Raw genomic sequence first — 16,702 nt, 5'->3', positions numbered from 1 at the left:
GGAAGAAGTAACTAAGGCGGGGTGATGGGGACTCTGCCCCATAGTATCCAATTAAAAATACAGATTCTAAAGAATAAATAAAGCACTTACAATCCTTTTCAAGACCCTAAAAACAGCACATCTTATCACTTAATTAGCAAAACAAATTGCTTAACAAAAGGAAACTACACCATCTCGTTTCTCTCCAACCTCCTCAGAGATTGCAACCTCCGGCCCCAGCCTCACAATCCCACTGCACTATGTGGTCTTCATCACAATTCCAAAATTCCTACTTGTACCTCTGGCTGGAATAGCCATGGATCTATCCTTCTGTGGAACTCCTTTTCCTAATCTGTACCATTGGGGATAATGCTAGGGCATTGCTAAAGTCCCTCCCAGATTATCATATTAAGGGAGTATTGACACATCTTCTACTTCCACAAATGTCCTTCACATTTGTCCCCATTTCTCAAATCCTACTCACTTTTCTAGATTATTACAATAATGTCCTAGGCTCAAATATTTCTTTTTTTCCAACCCATCCTTTACACAGCTACCAATCATATTTTTAAAACACAAGAAACTTCATGGATCCCTACGGGTTCTAGGGGAAAAGAATTTAAAACTACTCTGTTAGACCTTCAAAGCCCTTCACAGACTGGTTCCTCCATATTTTACTAGCTCTATCATATAACACTCCCCCTTTAGACACACTGTGTCCTGGTCAGGCTAACTTTTAGATGATTTTCACACATGGCATTCCATTCACTATTTCTAAATTTTTGCACAGGCTGCACCCATCCCTGGAATACCCTTCTTCCTCATCTTTAACCTCATGAATTCCCTGGTTAAATTTTCTTCAAAGCCCATATCAACTATCACCTCCCACAGGAAACTATTCTGGATAACCTTGACTGCTGGTTGCCTCCCCTCCCCCAAATAATTTTCTATTCATTTAATATACATTTATGTGTGTTCTTGCTTTCTCCCCCTTGCTCCTTGACAGCAGGAACTGTCTCCTATTTGTCTTTCTAGGATCTTCAGCACCCAGCACAATACCAAGCACAAAGGAATTGCTTAATAAATGCTTGTGGATTGATTGTATAACTTCCAAATGACTATTACTATTGCCAGTCCTTGACCCTTGTTTGTCATTACCATTGATTTAAAAGTAGGTCAACCTAAGCTATCTTGTGTTTTTACGTCCGATTTTAGGGGAGCCCCATAGTTTTCCCATAATTCCCCCTCTCATAGAATCACCCACAGGCCAAGAATGGCCAGCCGATCTACTTTATTCTCTGGTTCTGTCTTTTTTTTTTGAATCCTTGACAGTCAATTTCATCTTTAGAAAATGGCAGTGAGAGAATCAGTCAACCCTATGCTTACAAAGTGACATTGGATGAATCGTTGTCCCTCGTTCTTTCATTCCCCTACCTACTTTCAACTCATAACTTAAAAAGTCACAATCAAACAAGGCTTCCTTTTCCTGTCACCTTTTTTTTTCAGCATAAAACATTTCATGTTTTATTTATTAAGACCTTAAGTCCATTTGACAGATTGCGATAGTCTGTTTTTACAGTGCCAAAATGTATTATTTGATATATTTCAGAAAGATACAGCCTCTTCTAAACATGCACGATGGATTATTTACAAAATACATCTATGTAACTCAACAACTATTTATTAAGTACCTATTAAGTGCTAGGCACACAGTAAGTACTATATAATACCAGTTATTATAATAATTATTATTATTATTTTATAATTGAGAAAAATGAGACAAATAAAAGTTGTAACTTGCTTACAGCCACAGAGCTAATAAGTGTCTGAGTTCACATTTGAATTCAGATCTTCTTGACCCTGGGTTAGCCATCATACCAGCTGTCTCAGTTAAAGAATTGAGATGATTATCTAGATAATTTAGGCCAACCTCCCCACACACTTTTTGGGAAAAACACAGAATAAAATAATACAATTTTAGAAATGGAAAATATATTTAACAATCTAACTAATGAAGCAATAGAAATTCTTCTTGAATCATCTGCATAAATGCTTCACATTTTTATTTCACTTATCCAACAAAGATCTTGGTGAATTACTAATATCACTATTTTCTGAATGATTATTACTAATTTTGTTAATAATGACATTATTATAACATATAATTTTTTTTCAATATTGCTGTTCAATCATTTAGTCATATTTGATTCTTCATGACCCTCTTTGGGACTTTCTTGACAGAGAAACTGGAATGCAATTTCCTTCTCCAGATCATTTTATAGATGAGAAACTGAGGCAAACAGGGTTAAGTGACTTACTCAAGTCACACAGCATGTGAATGTCTGAGGCTGGATTTAAACTTAGAAAAATGAGTCTCCCTGACTCCAGGCTCGGCGTTCTATCCACTGTACCACCTAGTTGCTCAGATTACCCAGATGTTCATCTGAATACTGTCCAAGAATAAATGTGGAAACAAAAAGCCTCAATTTTAGGATTTGGAAATGACATAATGACCAATTCCTGCTAATTATGCAAGGACTTTTTTAAAATAAAATATATTTATCCATTGCATTTCAAAAAGAAAACACCTGTTTTAATTGAAAGAAATTTGTGAATACTATTGAGGTATAGGAATTATTGCAATAGAATAAGAATTCTGGGATAATTCTGCAATATAAAAAAAGGCCAAAGAAAACAACTTTAAATAATTCAATAAACATTAAGTAAACACCTAATCAGTACAAAACACTTCTTATTTTTCAGCTTTTTATGATGCAACATATTATATTCCTATCTTGCCAAGCAAATGTTCTTTTGAGGAAACTAAGGACCATATCTCTACTATAAGACAGAATAAAATTAGATAGGTAGCAGCATCAGAGAAAAATGGGAGGGTGGCCAAGACAAACTGAGCATCTGGACAAGCTGCCGATAAATATTCCAGTCTTAAAAGATACTGGATAATGAAGTAATTTCCTACTAGAGCAAAATCTGAACCAAACTTTACTTAAATTCTGAAGTGAAAACAGAAAATAAAGTTGGACTTGTGAATGCTGACAATTCTATTCTTTAGTTACATGTATTTTTATATTATTATTTGAAAAGTGTTCACAAAATTAATTTTCTGAGTTAGAAATCAGGTTCTTTCTTCATAATCTTTTCTTCTTAAAATGAAGACAGTAGACAATCAGTCCTACCTTTAAAAAACAAACAAACAAACAACAATTTCTTCTTTCTCTTAGTAGAGTCCTTCCTAATTTTTTTAATTAACTTTTATTTATACTTTTTGTACTCCAATCATTTCAAATATATTACGGCCCTTCCTAATCCATGGAACCAGAAAAGTAATTCAACAAAACTCATTAATCTACTAATCAAGTTTTACAACTTAACCAGTGTTCTGCAACTTTGGTCCTTACCTATTTACCAAAAGAAGAGAAGTGTGTTCTGTCAGCCCTTTACCAAAGACAGAACTGTTCAGAATCTGGTTGCTTGGTAAGAATTTCCATTGCATTATGGTAGTTATTTTTTATATTATTCTCAAGGTGTTTTATTTTGCTTTCCCTCTATATTAGACCTTAGAAATGCTGTTTTGTTTTTTCAAAAGTCTTGTAATCATCATTTCTTATAGCATAGTACTATTATTCCACCACACTTATATGCTACAGTTTCCTACTTTACTTTTCAAAGAAGCTATTGAAAATAATCAAAGAACTTTAGGGGTAGAAAGGAGCTTAGAGATCATATAGCTCAACCTCCTGATTTTACAGATCAGGAAACTGAGGCTCAGAAAGTTTCTCTTGAAAAGAGTCTATTCACATATAGTTTGGGATGGAGCCAAGATGTTGGAATAAAGTCAGGAAGCTGCTTGAGCTCTCCCAGTTTCCTTTGAAAACCACATGGAACCACATCTCTGAACAGTCTGATAACCACTCTCTAGCTCAAGATAAACTGAAAAAACTTCAAGAAAGGTCAGTCTCACTGGGGTGAAAAGGATGTTCAGCCCAGCTCAGACAGAGGCTAAGTGAGCCAGTGATAGGGTCTTAATCACAACAAATCAGCAACTGAGACCCCCCAATCCTGGCTCAGTAGAGAAGCAAATCCTTCAGTCCCAACTGAGAAGCCAAACTTTGGTAAACCAGGCTGTTTCCTGAACAGAGCAGGCAAAGCTGGCCCTGCAAACATAAGGGGCTCCAGTGCTCAAAAGCCAAGGCTCAGAGTTTCCCAGAAAACTTTGGGACAGTGTCCCCTTTACTCCAGGAGCAGAGCTCAACCTTAAAAGTTAAAAAAAAAAAAAAGAGGAAATACCAAAAAGAAAATAAGCAAGAAATAGAAAAGAACCCTGACCATAAAGAGCTACAATAGTGACAGGGAAGATCAAAACATCAACACAGAAAAGGACAAAATATCCACAGAAGAAATCTTAAGGAATGATATAAATTGCTCTCAAGCCAAAAGAGCCTTCTTGAAAATGTTTATCAAAGACTTCAAAAGGCAAATAAGAGAGGTAGAAGAAAAAATGAGAAAAGAAATTAAAGGTATATATGAAAGAATAAACAGTTGGGAAAAGGAAGGAAAAAAGTTGTTCAAAGAAAACAACTCCTTGAACAGTAAAATAAACTAAATGGAAAAAGCAATACAAAAGATAACTGAAGGGGGCAGGGAGGTGACACAGTGAATAGAGCACCAGCCCTGAAATCAGGAGGGCCTGAGTTCAAATCTGGTCTCAGACACTTAACACTTCTGAGCTATGTGACCCTGGGCAAGTCACTTAACCCCAATTGCCTCAGGAGGAAAAAACCTGAATAAAATCATACATTAAAAACTAAAACAGGGCAAATAGAAGCTCATGACTTGGTGAGACAACAAGAATCAGTCAAACTAAAAAGAATGAAAAAATGGGAGAAAATGTAAGCTCCAACATCATCTTTTAGGGAAAGTGATGGAGCTTCAATGAAGTAAGAGATTTTCAATCATTTCTATTGAAAAAAACAGAATTAAATAGGAAATTTAATCTACATACACAGAATTCAAAAGAACCATAGAAAAGTAAACAGGAGAAAATATGTATTTAAATGTTAAACTGTTTACATCCCTAGATGGCAAAACAATATCTGTAACTCTTGAGAACTGTATCTGTTACTGGGATAGAGAGAGGGAGCATATGGATTGAGGGTGAGGTTGTGGATGGAATCTGATGTGATGATATCAAAGAAAAAGACATTAAGGGATAGAAAAAGATCAGTACTGGAAGAAGAGGAAAGGGGAAGTATAATGGGACAATTAGATGACATGAAAAGGTACAAAAGATCTATTACAATGGAAGGAGGAAAGGAAGGTGATGAGCATTTTCTGAAGCTTGATCTCATCAGTTTGGGCTCTAAGAGGGAACAACTTAATCATTCAGTTGGATATAGAAATGTATCTAACCCTATAAAGAAGCAGGAGGAGAAAGAGGAAAGAAAAGGGAGGGACAGGATATAAAGGAGGGCATAAACACTAGGGGAAAAGATAAGAGGAGGGAGAGAAGGGGTGATAACAGATAAAGTAATGGGTGGGATGGGTAAAAAAACTGCTAAGGACAGGGTAGAAAGAACAAAAGTATATAGAGGGGAGAAAATAGGATGGAAGGAAATACAGAGCTGCTAATCAAAATTGTGAATAGGACGTGAATATGAATGGGATGAACTCTTCCAAAAAACTGTAGCAAATAACAGAATTGATTTAAAAAAAAAACAGAATCCTACAATATATTGTTTACAAGAAACACATTTGACACAAAGAAACACATATAGAATAAAGGTAAAAGGCTGGAAAAGGCTGCTTCAGCTGAAGAAAAAATAAAAGCAGGGATAGCAATTCTGATCTCAGATAAAGCAAAAGTAAAAATAGATCTTATTAAAAAAGAAAAGGAGGGAAAGTACATCTTGACAAATAATGAAGTATTAACAATACTAAATGTGTATGTACTAAGTGGTAGAGCAGGCAAATTCCTAGAGATTTTAAGCCAGTTATAGGAAGAAATAGATAGCAAAACTATTCTACTGGGGAACCTCAATCTTTCCCTCTTGGAATCAAACAAATTAACCACAAAATAAACAAAAAAAGAAGTTAGGCAGGTTATTAGGATAGAAAACCTAGATACCATAGAACTCTGGAGAAAATTGAATAGGGACAGAAAGGAATACACCATTTTTTTCAGCATTTCATGGGACCTACACAAAAACTGACCATTTATTATGGCATAAAACCTCACAATCAAATGTAAAAAGGCAGAAATAGTAAATGCTTTCTTTTCAAACCAAATGCAATAAAAATTATATTCAATAAAAGGCCAGGAAAAAGTAGACTAAAAGTGAATTGGAGATTAAATAATTTAAATCTAAAAAATGAGTGGGTCAAACAACAAATCACAGAAACAATCCATAATTTTATCCAAGAGAATGACAGTAATGAGACAACATACCAAAATCTAAAAGATGCAGTCAAAGCAGTTCTTAGGAGAAATTTCTTCTCTCTTAATAGCTACATAAGTAAAACAGAGAAAGAGGAGAACAATGAATTAGGCATGCAACTAAAAAAACTAGGAAAAAACAAATTAAAAAGGTCCAATTAAATACCAAATTAGAGATTTGGAAACTCAAAGGAAAGATTAATAAAATAGAGACAAAGAAAACTATTTGAGCTAGTAAATAAAACTAAGAGTTGGTTTTATGAATAAAAAATTAACAAAATAGATAAACCTTTGGTTAATTTTATCAGAAAAAGGAAAGGGAAAAAAAAAAACAAATCACCAGCATCAAAAATGAAAGGAGTGAACTCAATACCAGTAAAAAAGAAATTAAAGCAATAATTAGAAGCTATTTTGCTCAAGTCTATGGCAGCAAGTCTGACAATCTAAATGAAATGGATGAATATTTATAAAAATATAAATTGCCCCGGTTAATAGAAGAGGAAATAAAATACTTAAATAGTCCCATTTTAGAAAAAGAAATTGAACAAGTCATTAATGAACTCCCTAAGAAAAAATCTCCAGGGCTAAATGGATTCACAAGTGAATTCTACCAGAAATTTAAAGAACAGTTAATTCCAATACTATCTAAACTATTTGCAAAATAAAGAGTACTGACAAATTCCTTCTATCTGTGGCACTGATACCTTAACCAGGAAGGCCCAAAACAGAGAAAGAAGATTATAGACCAATTTCCCTAATGAATATTGATGCAAAATAAAATATTAGCAAAGTGATTACAGCAATTTATCAGCAGGCTAATACATTAGGACCAAGTAGGATTTACATACACCAGCAATGCAGGACTGGTTCAACATCAGGAAAACTATTACCATTTATGGTCACATCATAACATCAGTAACAAGACCAACAAAAATTATATGATAATTCCAATAAATGACAAAAAAACTTTTGGTGAAATATAGGACTAGAGAGCATAGCGATAAAGGGAGCTTTCTTTAAAAAAAAGAAAATAAACAGTATCTATCTAAAACATACAGCAGGCATTATTTGTAATGGAGAAAAGCTAGATGCATTCCCAATAAGATCAGGGGTGAAACAAGGACGCCCATTTTCACTACTGTTATTCAATATTATACTAGAAATGTTGTCTTTAACAATAAGAAAAGAAAAAGAAACTAAAGAAATCAGAATAGGAAATGAAGAAATAAAACTATTACTCTTTGAAGATGATATGATGATATACTTAGAAAATCCTAGAAAATCATCCAAAAACCTACTGGAAACAATTTAGAGCTTTAGCAAGGTTGCAGGATATAAAATAAACCCACACAAATCATCAGCATTTCTATATATTACTGACAAAGTCCATTAACAAGAGATACAAAGAGAAATTTCATTTAAAATACTGTAGACAAAATAAAATACTTGGGGGTCTACATGCAAACACAAACCCAAGAACTATATGAACACAATTACAAAACACTTCTCACACAAATCAAATCAAATCTAATTAATTGGGAAAATGTCAATTGTTCATGGTTAGGCCAAGCTAATAAAAATGACAATTCTGACTAAATTGGTTCAGTGACATACTAATCAACCTGCCGAAAAAAAATTTATAGAACTAGAAAAAATAATAACAAAATTCATCTGGAAGAACAAAAGGCCAGGAAGATCAAGGGAATTAATGGGAAAAAAAAACAAAGGATGTTGGCTTAGCAGTACCAAACCTAAACCTATATTATAAAGTAGCAGTCATCAAAATCATTTGGTATTGGCTAAAAGAGAGTGGTGGATCAGTGGAATATATTAGATACTCGTGACACAATAATCAAGGCCTAAAGCAATGTAGTATTTGATAAATCCCCAAAACTCCACCTTCTGAAATAAGAACTCACTATTTGACAAAAATTGCTGGGAAAATTGGAAAATATGGCAGAAACTTAGCATAGACCTCCATCTCACACCTCCTACCAAAATAAGGTCAAAATGAATACATGATTTGGACACAAAGGATAATAATTTAAACAAATTAGGAGAAAAAGTGATAATTTACCTATCAGATCTTTGGAGAAGGGAGGAATTTATGAGCAAAGAGGAACTAGAGAACATTATGAAAGGCAAAATGAATGACTTTAATTACACTAAATTAAAATGGGTTTGCATGAACAAAACCAACAGAAACAAGATTAAAAGAGAAGTATAATGCTGGGGAAAAAATCTTTGCAGACTATTTCTGATAAAGGCTTCATTTCTAAAATATATAAAGAACTGTGTCAAATTTATAAGAATACAAGTCATTCTTCAATTGATAAATGCTCAAGGATATGAACAGATAATTTTCAGATGACCAAATTAAAGTCATCTACAGTTATATGAAAAATTGCTCTAAATCATTATTGCTGAGAGAAATGCAAATTAAAACTATTCTTTGATACCACCTCAAACTCTCAGATTGGCTAAGATGACAGAAAAAGATAACGATAAATATTGGAGGGGATGGGAGAAAACTGAAACACTAATGCATTGTTGATGGAGTTTTGAAAAAAATCCAAGCATTCTGGAGAACAATCTGGCACTGTGCCTCAAGGGCTATAAAACTGCATAGTTTTTGATCCAGCAGTGCCACAGTGCCAAGGTCTTTATCCCAAAGAAATCATAAAGGAGAGAAAAGGACTCATGTGCAAAAATGTTTGTAGCATTCCTTTTTGTGGTAGCAAAGAATTTGAAAAGTAGTGGATGCCCATCAACTGGGGAATGGCTGAACAAACTGTGGTATGTGAAGGTAACAGAATATTATTCTATAAAAATGATGAACAAGTTGATTTTAGAAAGGCCTGGAAAGATTTACACAAACTGATGCTGAATGAAACAAGCAGAACCAGGAATCCATTGTACACAATAACCGCAAGAATGTGTGATGATCAGCTATGAAAGGCTTGATCAGCAGTTCAATGATCCAAAGCAATCCCAATAGACTTTGGACAGAAAATGCCATCTGCATCCTGAAAAAGATCTAAGGAGACTGAATGTAAATCAACACCTCACTACGTTTACTTCTTTTTTCTGTTTTTTTTTTCTATCTCATGGTTTTTCTCTTTTGCTCTGATTTTTCTGTCCTAATATGATTCATAAAGCAATATTTTTTAAAAATAAATAAACATACTACAATAAAAATATATAATATGTAAAAAAAGAGTCTATTCAGTAAATTAAGGGTAAAATCTAACATGATCAAAATTGTTGGCTACAGTAGTGCTAGTAATCAGAGACATCTATTAAACCATGTATCATCTTTCATGTGAAAGGAAAATCTAATTATATTCAAGAAAACAATTTCAACATGTTGTGATTAAATTTTATTTGTTAGTCTTAATTCTCAGTAGGCCTCTTTTTTGTGGAATCTAGAAAAAGATATAAAATTCCAGGCTGAGTTAGAAAAACTTTCAGAAATTATGTAATCCATCTTGCCCAAAGAACATGAACGCTTATCCATTTTAATTCCTTCAGTGACAAGGAAATTACTACCCCCTAAATTAACCCATTCTATTTTTGTACTAATTCATTTATCTATAAAAGTTGTACCAAAATATGACTTATTATGTGGGAAGCAGGATGGTAGAGTGGAGAGCCTTCTGAGTTCTTTAGTGAGACAACTTGAATTTTGGTCAATGCTTGCTTAGTCATTTTGTGGCCTTAGGAATGTGGCAATTTCTCTGAACCTCATTTTCCTTATAAAGGAAGGTATTTGGTTCAGTTTTCTCCTAGGTCCTTTCTATCTCTAAATTCTATAATCATATGACTCCTACCATTGAGTTTTTCATGTAATTTTATTATTCAGTCATTTCTCAGTCATATGTAACTATATGACCCCATGTAGGGTTTTCATGGCAGAAATAATGAAGTGGTTTAGAATTTCTTTTCCAGCTCATTTTACAGATGAGGGAACCGAGACAATTAAGTTGACTTACACACAATTATTGTCTGAGTGCAAATTTGGACTCAGATCTTCCTGACTCCAGACCCAGCACTCCATCCACTATGTCACCTAGCCACCCATTTATGCTTAAGAAGAAGTTGGTATGTCATTTATTTCACTTAGTGGAAAGAATATACAAATCATATTCACCATTCTGTTTGTCTCCTCCAGAAATATTCCAACCTATACCAAAGTAGTAGTTTGGATACTGTGCCAGATCTGGACTCAGGAAGACTTAATTTAAAATCTGATCTTAAAAAACTTACTAGCTATGTGGCCCTGCACAAGTTAATATATTTATATTTACCTCAGTTTCCTCAATTGTAAAATGGAGTTAAGAGCACCCATCTCCCGGGCATCAAATGAGATAATACTTGTGTGTGTGTACATGCACATGTATACACATACACACATACATATATGTGATTTATAGATACCTCAACATATATCATTCATACACATATATGGATTCATACACATATATGTAAGACTATACTGTGCATATTTCCATTTATCATCTTTCTCTGGAGATGGGTAGCATTTTCCTTCATAGATTTTCATAGGTCATAGTCTTTCCATATTTTCCTAAATTAATTAGTTCATCATTTTCTATACCACAGCATTATCCCAACACAATCACATTCTACCTGCTATGAAAATGTTTCCCTAATTTTCTGCATTTCTTCTGTTCTTGATTTCATTGATTTATATAATAAACTTTTCATTTAAAATAATCAAAATTATCTATATTATATTTCAACAATGCTCTCACCTTAAAATATAATTTAAGGTCCGATATTACTAAATCTCCTTCCCTAATATCTTGTTTTTTCCTTATCACCAATAAATTTCAGTATTTTTATATAGAATTATAACATGAGAATATAACAAATTCAACATGTTAGTTTTAATGCTATTGTTATCTAGGTTTCCCCCAAAACTATTCATCTTTTATTCTCTTCCATGAATATTCTAAAATTCCCCAATGACAACATTACCTTTCGAAAGAAAGGTATTGTCATCACTATCATTCTCATCACCACCTTTCCCCTTCTCCTTAAACTGCTCTTGAATTTCATCTTCTCATCTTTAGTGGATCATTGCAATATATCAAGACCTCTCTGAACTTCGATTCTGGCATCCATTCTATGAACTAGCTCTTAAAATTCTATCAAAATTTTAATCTGTCAACCCATTATTTAAAACCAAATGAAAAAAAAAGCTTTCAAAAAGAGACAAAATTGGGTCAAAATAATTACTTTTGAATGAAATGCATTTTATTACCTTTGGCTAAACTTTATATGCCTTGGGTACCTTGTTCAGTTTTCTGCATATAAGCGACATGCAATAAAAATTGTTGAAATAAATTGAAAATGTGTACTTTTAACATTAGGGCAACGAACCAGGTGATGCAGTGGATAGAGGGCTGGGTCTATGTTCAGGAAAACTCATCTTCATAAATTCAAATCCAGTCTCAGAAACTTATCATCTATATGACCTTGGGCAAGGCATTTAAGCCTATTTGCCTCAGTTTCCTCATCTGTAAAAATGTCCTGAAAAAGCAAATAACAAACCCTCTAAAATCTTTGCCAGGGAAACTCCAAATGAGGTTACAAAGTCAGATATGACTGAGAAATGACTGAACGGCCATGACCATTACTTTTCCGTTACTGTCCAATGGGACTGCAAATAACCCTATTGATTCCTAGGGGAAAGAAACCCAATTCTGACATTTTCTTTCTTTTGTAGGAAAATAATAAGACAAAACAAGCCTTCCAATTCACTATTTTCTCAAAAAAAATGACAGGGTTAGCTTTCAAAACTTGGTGAGGGGAGGTAACTCACTATGTCATCTCAAATGAAAGTCTCTCAGCTAAAACCCTACATGCTGCTTTGAAAATATGTCCTAATGTTTGCAGCCATTTCCTTCTGCCACCTACTTGTGAGTGAATCAGAGTTCTGTACCCAAAAAAAGCGCCCCAATGCTAAGACAGCTACCTGGCTGACCTGACCCCAGGGCTGACTGCCTCTTGCTATTTATCACAACCGGTCATGGTGACAGTGGGTAACAGCACAAATGGAAATAGTGCCATGTTCTTCCCTCAGCAAGACTCCTCCCTATTATCCCGATGGACAGTCAGCATGGTCACTCTCCTATTTATAATATACATTCATGGACAACTTCTTTCAAAAGGAAGAAAATAAGACAATAAAACGACTTTTTTTTTGTAAAAAGTGGAACTGGAACACTTCATCCTATGCTGGCTAGACTCAATTTCAAGCTTACTTTCATTTCAGTGATCTGGACCTAGAAGGGACCTCATTGACCAACATGCTCATTTTGGAAATGGGAATACGGGTGCGATGTAACACAAGTAGTAAGAATCAAGAGATAGAATTCGAACTCAAGTACTCTGTCTCCAGGGTCAGAGCCATTCCACTAAACTCATGAATACCCAAAAAATGCACATATTTTTTCTTCCTTGTCCCCCAAATTGGCAAGCTTTTATTAATCCCTCTACTAAATATTTGTCTTTTTTCCCCAGTCATGTTTGGCTCTTTGTAACCAGTGGCTAAAGCTTAAAAAATAATCCCCAAAACCGAGTCTGCCAGGGCAATTTTAACAAAATAAGGGATTCTAAAGCTAAAGCATTCAAATTGAATCTGAACTAGTGAGATAGGGGGTGGGGCAGAAGTGCCTAAGGCAAAGTATTTCAGGTATTTTGAAAAAATCTACCAGTTTTCCAAATATTCTATCCCTTCCTCCCTTTTTTTTTCCTCATGGAAAGGAATTATCAAATGACTATTCCCCATATAAATCCCAAGAGTGAATTAAAATCCCTATACATAACAGATTAGTACAGTGGCATTTCCTAAAAATCCTTCAAACATAACAGCAATAATTACAGTTTTAACAAATCCCATCCCAAATCTTAAATAGAGTGATAAGATGATCCAGGAAAGATTCAACATGTCATCAAACATTCCCAAAGTCCCTCATACCCAAAGTACGTAGATGATCCAGTCCTTCTCATTTTTAAAAACTACTGCTTCGGCTGTGAAGGAAGGAGGCTCTCATTCCATGACTGGGTGTCCATGCTGAAATAAAGCTGATCAAGGTTCCAAAAGCAAGCCAATATCTGTAATTTATCAGTCCCAGATAGAAAGGTCAGTTCCCAAATTGTGCAAAAATATGAGGAAGGGCCAAAATAAATTGTTTCCTATGGAAGAGATGAGTTTGTTTAAACCAGGCAAACGGCTGCATCTTTTAGTCCCCGTTAATTGTCCTTTATCATGTAGAAACCAAAGAAACACAAATATCCATAAAGAGAATACAGGCCAAATACTTGTTGCCCAAGCATTTGGATACAATGATTTATAACCAGACTGAAAATAAAGGTATGACATAAGTGAATTAACAGTTTTTTGATTGTTGATAAGAGACGTTACAGGAGGAAAAGTATAAAATAATATAAGAGTTAAAACTCAACCTTAACATACGGATAAAATAGTCTTAACCCAGTTTTATTCCAATCAATTGTCCCAGTAACTGTCAGAGGGTGGAGCTTTAAAATTCCCAAATAGCATTAACTAATTATAATTAATTATAATTAAAAGTCCGAGAAATTTTACTTCCAATAACAAATTTCATTAATCAAATCTGATAAATCTTAAAAGACTTATCATAACCTTATAGTAATAACAGGAAGAAATTTTGTCTAAGTTCACAACTTAAAAACAATTATCATATCTAGGTAGATGTTACATAAGGAACTTATAATACAAACATTTTGCTTTTTAAATGCCAATATATCCCAAATTGCATATTGTCCATGAAACATTTCAAAAAGGCAAAAAAATTATTTTCAGAGGCCCTTTAAATAACCTCAGGATGATCCAAACATTCAATTTAAACATAAGACTACCCACCATTATAAGAACAAAAGTTTTTAAAATATAATTAACTTTTAGAAATATTTCAAATTATGGATCAATTTATGACCATATTCCTCAACCAAGAAAAATTTATTAAAGAAACAAATATTCAATCAAGAACCTAAAAGTAAGCATGTTCCTTTCACAGTTTGCCGCACTGTGGGGAGAGGAGAGGAGGACCCTTCCCCCACTCCTGTCCCTGGAAAAACTTCTCAGGTTTCCCCAGTGTCCACATAGGGATCCTTTTAAGATTTAGCCCATCAGTTTTTTTACGTTTTCCCAAACATCCATTTCCAGTTTTCTTTCTCCCCATATATACCTGAACACTCAGATGCTCCTTTGCCGGGCTCTGTTTCAAGGGGAAAAAAACTTTCCGTCTGTTTAAACATCTAAATTCCATTTACTTACAAAATTAGTACATCAGGGTTGAAATTTTAAAATCACAAGCAGATTTTCAAAACCAATTCCCAAATTCCTCTATCATTGTTCTTAAAACATAACAAATCTTTTACATCAGCAAACAAGACTTTGTGCTTTTCTCTGCCTTTACAGAGAAGGCCCAGATATTCCATTTAAACTTCTTTTCTTTAAATGTTAGCACACTGCTCTTCTAGATTTTTTTTTTAACTTTCCAAACTTTCAAATCCCTTTTTTTATTTTATTTTATTTATTTATTATTTTATTCATTTTTTTATTCATTCGTTCATTCATTCATTTATTCATTTATTTTTAATTTTTCCTTCTTTCTCCCTTTTTCAGGCTACTGCAGTCAGCCAAGAAACACACACACACACACAAAAGAGAGAGAGAGAGGCGGAGAGAGAGAGATTTTTTCAAACTTTGATATTTCTAAGCCTGCAAAAAAGGGTGAATTCTTTCTTTAAAACTTGTAACTTTCAACACAGAAAATACAGAACACATGGAGCTCCATTTTTAAAGTTGCAACGGTGTACTTAAAATTTTTTCAACCAACAAAACAAGACAAATCACACAGATCATAGAACACAGTTACAACATTAAACATATAACATATGCCCAAAGGATATTTTCCAGCGTCCCAGAAAATACCCGTTTCAGAACTTTACCCAGAACAGAACCAGAATAACCAGAACCAGAACCAGATGGGTACGCCAAAAGGCACTCAGACGGACTTACTCTCCCAAATGCCCAATCAATATCATTGTCCACTGTAGGCCTGATTGAAGCTGAAGAACCCCTTCCTTCAAGTCAGCGGAGCTAAAGGCTCTCACTTGGGGAAGCTGAAGAAAAGCCATTGAAGCTTTGGGAGGAGGGTCATACAGAATCCTTTTCATGTGCTTAAGGGCACCTTTTAAGAAAGGGGCATTGTCCTGAATTACTTTGTTAACATAAAAATCATTAAAGCAATCTCCAACTCTTTTCACCTTTTCTCATCCATGGTTCCTTCCTGCAGGAACCATGGGCAAACATCTTCTAAAAGCTTAAAAATTTTACAAACTCATTTTTTCTTAATCTTTACTCTACGCGTCCTTAATAAATCCTTGAAATCCTCAACAAATCTATTATATCCACTAATTTCTTCTCTCTTGGTATCGAAACCTCTTACCACACCCAGGTCTCTGTTCCTCGGGGCAGGTGGACCCGTGGCGACCTTATTCTATATTCTCCAAATTCTCCGGGACTGCGCAATCTTTTATTGAGAGGTCCAATCTAGCAATGGCTACTCCTTTCTCCAAAATCTTCCGGGCCCCACGTATGGGTACCAATTGCCTCGGCCCGCGAGGCAGAGTGTGTGGACCCTGGAGATAAGGGCAAGAGAGAGGGGACGCGCAAAATGGAGGCAAGTCAAATCATTCTGATCAAGCCTCATTTTAATGGGTGCAATAGTACAGGTATATATAGCAGTAGAAAAGAAGGCAGGTTGTTCAAACACAGTACAGGGTGGGGGTCCATGACAAAGGGTTGGTATCCCGCCCAAGGATGAACTGCTCAGATGTTTCTGGTGGCTGGAAGCTCTATGATGCGATTAGGGGGTGCCTAGATATCTGCCTATTCAAAGTTAGGATGTGATTAGGAGATTCCTATTCAGGGAGTCTTTGGTATAATGTGATTAGGAGATTCAACCTATTCAAGGTTGGCCTTATGTGGCTGTAGATTAGTGCCTGCTCCCAACAATATTTAACTGATCAAAACCTTCTTGTTAAATAGCTCACTTGAAAGATCACACTGCCTGTATATTCATGCCTTAAATTCCAATATAATATCATTGAAATTAGGGTGAACATCTAGGTTGGGAGCTGCTGTCTTCTGAACAATTTCACTCTTGTGTTTTACACACACACACACACACACAT

This window comes from Sarcophilus harrisii, chromosome 5 (genome assembly GCF_902635505.1).
Source record: "Sarcophilus harrisii chromosome 5, mSarHar1.11, whole genome shotgun sequence".
Lineage (NCBI taxonomy): Eukaryota > Metazoa > Chordata > Mammalia > Dasyuromorphia > Dasyuridae > Sarcophilus > Sarcophilus harrisii.
This window is presented reverse-complemented; position numbering follows the sequence as displayed.